The following is a 5,995-nucleotide window of genomic DNA, read 5'->3' as shown; positions in this document are numbered from 1 at the left end:
GATGGGCTCTGATTGGTTAGCTAGCCCAGTGTGTTGTGATTGGCTAAACCGCCTCTAGTGCGGTAAACGTCCCGCCCCTCACCTCAGCGGCATGTGCTCCGGTTGTATTGTAAACAACTGCGTCTTTAATATCGCTTATCAGTTTGAGCCCGATTGAGAAGCAGAGGATATTATTGAAGAGGATCATGCAGAACCTGTGCAAGCAATGCTTTTAATGGTAGGCCTATGTTTTTTGTTTGTTGTTGTCTCATACATTTAGATATGCTGTTATTTGTAAATGCTACTGCTTATGTTAGCTTTTAATATATGGTTTTATCCTGATTAAAGCTTTAATACAGTATGGCAACTGCACGTCCATGTTTAACGCTTCTCATAGCTATGTGTAAAAAAATTATAATTGGAACAGTTCATTGTTGGAGCTGAGCTGAATGAGAGAGAGAGAGAGACAGAGTGTGTGCAGAGCAGGGGGGGGGGCAGTATTAAGAACCGCTGCTTTAGAACATTGATTTTGAAACTTGTGAATCCATTAGAATCCTTAGAAGACAGAATCACAATTCATATATGAATAGATTTTTACGTGCAGTTTTCTCTTCCTCTTCTCTAAAGAAGCGCAGCATGGCCTCGCCCCCCTTTGCTGCCTTTTCCCGAGGACAGGGTTGTCACGAACCGGGAAGTAACTTCTTGTAGTCCCTACCAGCCGTTTTTGTAGGCATTAAACTGACAGAATTTTAAAAGACGATATCTCTGTTTGCGTTGAACTTTCAGCTTCGTAACTTTGCAAATATTGTTTATACTCAAACAGCGACATTACACACTAACTAACGTGAACTAACTAAAGTGAAATCGCAATCAACCACCCCTTTAATAATAATAATAATAATACATGTTTTCATTGTTGTAATCTAGTGATCATTTAGTTGTGTAAAAGAAAAAAAAAATCAGTTCAACGTATTTGTTATCAGACACCTAAACAAAAAATAATAAAAAAGCAATATCGGTTAATCTCAGCTATTAGTGCAGAATATTTGCACTTCACCATCAAATGCAGTAAGTGGACGTAACACCAGACCTTTTCTTCTGAAATGTGATATATTACAGTAAAACAGATTATCAAAAAAGAAAAAAGTTCAAGCAGACTAAATGATTGGTCAAGTCCATTTGTGACAATTTGGTTTAAAAATTAAAAGGTCAAAAGAAAAAAAAGAAAAATGGAAGCGTATGCATTGATGAATCATTCACAAAAAGATCAATAACATGCATTTAGAAAATAGATATGGTGAATATCCATTTCATGTCAACTTCGATGTTTTTGGTGAATACTGGAGTTTTTAACTATGCTTTCTGTGCTTCTTTTAAGATCACAATAATCTTCAAACCATACCAAGAATGCACAGACCAGAAGGTCTACCAGGCCGTAACAGACGACCTTCCAGCCGCTTTTGTGGACGGCACCATAAGCGGGGGCGATAGCGAGACCCGCAGCATCTGGATCCTGGAGAAGTCGCCAGGTCGGCACGTAGAGATCCACGCCGCATACATCGGTGTCACCATAATCATACGCCAGCAGGGCCGTTACCTGACGCTAGCCGTGCGCATGCCAGAAGAGCTCGCCATGGCCTTCGACGAAACGCAGGACCTGCAGCTTTGCATGAACGGTTGCCCCACTTCAGAACGTATCGACCAAGAGGGACATCTTCAGCTGCCCATGCTGGGCCTCCAGCAGGCCAGCTTTCAGCAGCAGGCGAGGGTCGAAGCCCAGAGAGGGGTGTTCACCCTCGAAAGCGCCTCCAGGAAGTGCAGGGAGCAACTGGAGGTTAAGGACATCTATTTCCACTCCTGCGTGTTTGACCTGCTCACCACAGGAGATGCGAACTTCACCACTGCCGCCTACAACGCCCTGAAGGACATGGAGACTCTGCACCCCAAGAGGGAGCACTGGCATATTTTTCCTAACTCAGCCCCTGGGCTGAGGCCGTTTTCATTGCTCCTCAATGCACTGCTAACCGGCTTCCTCATCACTGTGCTTTTATAAGGTGTACAGTGTTTTGATAACTGTTTCGAAGAAGAAAAAGACAAAACGAGACTGTAAAAAGTCAGTACTCTAGGTAAAGAGTACTTTGTATATACTGTCTGTGCGGAGAATGAATGTTAGAATACGAACCTTCATTAGACTGTACATTTTTTGTAAATCATGTTTTCAAGAGAGCTGAATATTGTAGATTTTTGTGAGTGAATTTTTTGAGATTTCCTGTTTTTGTCCTCAGGAGAGGAAATCTTAATGGAAGCACTTTATTTTATTTTATTAGTATTATTTTCTTTTTTCTTTTTTTGGTTTTTGCAACTAGAAAACTGTTCCACGGAACCAGTGCTCAATAATCTTACGCTCGGCGCTTTTTCTTTGATACATTTCTGTAGGTCTCTATACAAATGGTACTTACCTCACCATCTTGTTCTTGTAGAACCGTTTAAAAAAAAAATTCACAATGTGGCTGGCGTAGTGATTGTGTGATAGAGGTTTAAAGAAGGATCATGTTGACTAGACTTTCACTTCATCTGTATTTTTAGTTAATTACTCAGCTGTTGAAGACTTCAGGCGAACGCAGCAGACGAAGGTTGAAGTGCACTTAATTCAGAAGTTCAAATGGAAATTTTTTTTGTTGTTGAATATTGGAATTGTATTGGGAGTTTGGTCCATTTTATAAATGACAATCAGAATTTAGTTTGTTTGGTGCAAAGTCTAGCTAATGTACGAACACAAAACATCAATCGTGAAGAGTGCACCAAAATATTTATGCTAAAAGTTTAATCTAATTTCATTGTGAGTGACTCTCATTGAGTGAACTGGAAAATGGATGTTGCATAAGTGCTATTCTCATTCCTAGTCGCACAAACGGACTTCTAGAATGGCTTCTCGCAAGATTAGATTTATTAGCTTTGTCCCTTTGCCAAACAAATATTGACTATCTGTTCAAAGTGTTAAATTCCCTCACGTCCTTGTTTTATCCTTGACCAAAGATATGACACAGAAGTAACACATATCAGATCTTTTGCCAGACGTACTGTGTGCTTCCCTATACATTTTATTTGGCCAAAAACGATGGTGTGGTATTGTCATGTTTAGCAAGCCAGTGCCATAAATCGACTCACCCGACTAGGTTTTAAAAAATCAGAAATATGTTCAGTGGAATCGTTATTTGGCACAGTTATTTTGTCAGCCAGAAGTGCAACTTGAGCCATGGTTCTTTTGCTGAATGCACCTCAGCAGTGATTTCATTCAGAGAGCTTTCAAAGCAAATGAAGGATATTCAGAAACGCTTATGTCTCTATTTGCTTTGAGTATGGCATTTGGCCTGATGGACACACAATTCATTTGATGAAATCGAATTGTATTCCTTCTGGGCCTTTCTGTCCAACTGCTATGGAAGCCATGCCAACACTCCTAATACGCATGTTTCAAAACCAAGACTTGCTACTGTAGAGACATCATTGTTTAACTACTGCCAGTGCCGAAGAGCTGCTACAATACTGTGACAAGTGTAATCGATTGTATTTGGAACACTGGGAGTTTCGCAGGCAGTTTGGCCGGATCTGAAACAGGATCATTTGATTGGCCCCCCCCCCCCCCCCCCCCCCCCTTATAAACCAGAATAAGGCATCAGAGTGCAATTAACTAACTGCAAAGGAAAGCCTTCATCCTGTTTTTGCATTTCGCATTTGATCTTGTGATCTCTTACTTTTGTTGTGAACATTGTTTTTGTGAAGAGTGAGTGCTCAATGTTTATACTTAAATTATTTATGAAATATAGTGTCTTGTTAGAGAAGTTAAGCTCCATACTCTAGCTGTTGAAAAACGTTTGAGATGTGATTGTACTGCCACCTAGTGGGTCACCGTTGTTACATCAGTGTTTTAGTATTGTACGGATGCTGTTTAAAAAAGAAAAAAAAAGAAAAAAATGAGTTATTTAAAACAATAAATGAAAAATACATAAATGCACTGGCTTTCATTTTTTTCTTTTTATGCTTTTCAGTTGTGGTGTAATCATTAATTGCCATATACATTAATTGGCATGTACATTTACATTTATTAATGTGGCATATGCTTATATCCAAAGCAAGAACACAAGCCAATGTAACACATTACCAAAGTAGCACTAGCATACCAAAAGTATCGTAGTACAACACTATAGCAGAGTTGTAAACGTGCAAACAATCAAGTTCTACTTCGTTCTACAAAGTCAAGTGCTCTTAATAAAATGTTTCTATTTTTCAGTAATATACAGTACCATTCAAAATGTAAGGGTCATTAAGTTTTTTTTTTTTTTTTTACATGAATACTTTTATACAACAAGGACACATTAAATTGATCAAACGTGACAGGAAAGACACTTATAGGCTAATATTAAAAAATATGTATGTCAAATAAATGCTCTTCTTTTGAACTTTCTATTCATGAAAGAATTGTGAAAAAAAATGCTGCGCTGTTTCCACGACAATTTTCAGCACAACTGTTTTCAACACTGATAATAATAATAAATGTTTCTTGAGCATCAAATTAGCATATTAGAATGATTTCTGAAGAATCATGTGACACTGAAGACTGGAGTAATGATGCTGAAAATTCAGCTTTGCCATCACTTGAGTAAATTACATTTGAAAATGTATTCAAATAGAAAACACATATTTTAAAGGTTAATAATATTTCAGAATATTACTGTTTTTCTTGTGTTTTGATCAAATAAATGCAGCCTTGGTGAGCTTGGAGAGACTTTAAAAAGCATTTTATAAGATCTTACAAACAGCAAACTTTTGAACGGTAGTGTAATTAAAACAAATTGTGAATATTTATGCTCCAAAAATAAATGCAAACAAATCTTGATGAAGCACTGTTGTCACATTCACAAATCTCCCAAAATGAAATGAAACTGTCTCAATCTTTGATAAGAGTGTTATGCACAATGATCTCATTCATATGCCATACAGAGAGTTTCATCAAAGGTTCATCATTGTCACGTTCAACAGTGTCACATTAGTGGAAGCTGACTTTACAATGCCATTTAAAGCTTTTATTTTTGACAATGGCTTACAAAAGCAGCTTGCAGTGCAGTGTATTTGTTGTATTGTGTACATGATGTGGTTTTGAGCAGCTATCTCACTCCTCTGCCCACATATCGAAGCACCTGCGTCTTGTGGCGTGATGTTGCTCTGAAGCTCATCGAGACCCTCATCAACATTCCAGATTCTCATTTACATCAACTGGAATTCCTCCTCCTGCTGCTATAAACCTCCAGCAGCACGTCCAATTAACTCTGACATCCGTGGCAGTTGTTTTTGAAACTGCAGTTTTGCAGACGAGAAACATGACAGGTTTCAGTATAATTGTGAAAAATGTGCATAAATTATTTCACTACTGGCATTGCATTTGCCGTAATATGAGCACTTGCCACTTTATGACGGCTTGCACTGTCATCAAAATGTTGAAAATGGTGATTTTGAGGAGGATCATTTTGAAAGCTTGAACAAATAATAGATCTTTCTTTGCTCGAACATCTGTAACAGTAGAGAAAAAATTAGTACAAATCAAACACAGAATTCATTTTTTAGGATTAACTAATGTACTGTACCTTCCAAAAAACTGCTTTGATAGTCCAAGCACGTATCAGCCGTTTCTGAAATGAACAGCTTATTAGTAATACATTTGACAGTAACGCTTTACAGTAAGGTCCCTTCAGTTAATACATTACCTAACATTAACTACCAATGAGCAATACGTTTGTTACAGCATTTATTCATCTTTGTTAATGGTAGTTAATAAAAAAAATACAGCTGTTCATTGTTACAGTAGTTCATGTTAGCTCAGGTATTATCAGATACAACTTTGGATTATAATAGTATATTAGTGAATGTTCAAATTAACATGAACTAAGAAAAATTTATTTTTTATTGTTAGTTCATGTGAACTAATAGCTAACAAATGTTAATAATTGAAACCCATTTT

The 5,995-nt window shown here is 37.5% G+C and overlaps 1 pseudogene; it reads left to right on the top strand.

Annotated features, from left to right (window-relative positions):
• Nucleotides 1-717: 717 nt before the first annotated feature.
• On the top strand, nucleotides 718-3,607 carry LOC107555503 (RGM domain family member B pseudogene; annotated as a pseudogene).
• Nucleotides 3,608-5,995: the final 2,388 nt, after the last annotated feature.

This window comes from Sinocyclocheilus grahami, unplaced genomic scaffold, assembly GCF_001515645.1.
Source record: "Sinocyclocheilus grahami isolate Dianchi unplaced genomic scaffold, SAMN03320097.WGS_v1.1 scaffold535.1, whole genome shotgun sequence".
NCBI classification, from domain to species: domain Eukaryota; kingdom Metazoa; phylum Chordata; class Actinopteri; order Cypriniformes; family Cyprinidae; genus Sinocyclocheilus; species Sinocyclocheilus grahami.
Note: the sequence above shows the minus strand (reverse complement) of the source record. Positions and strands in the feature narration are given on the sequence as shown.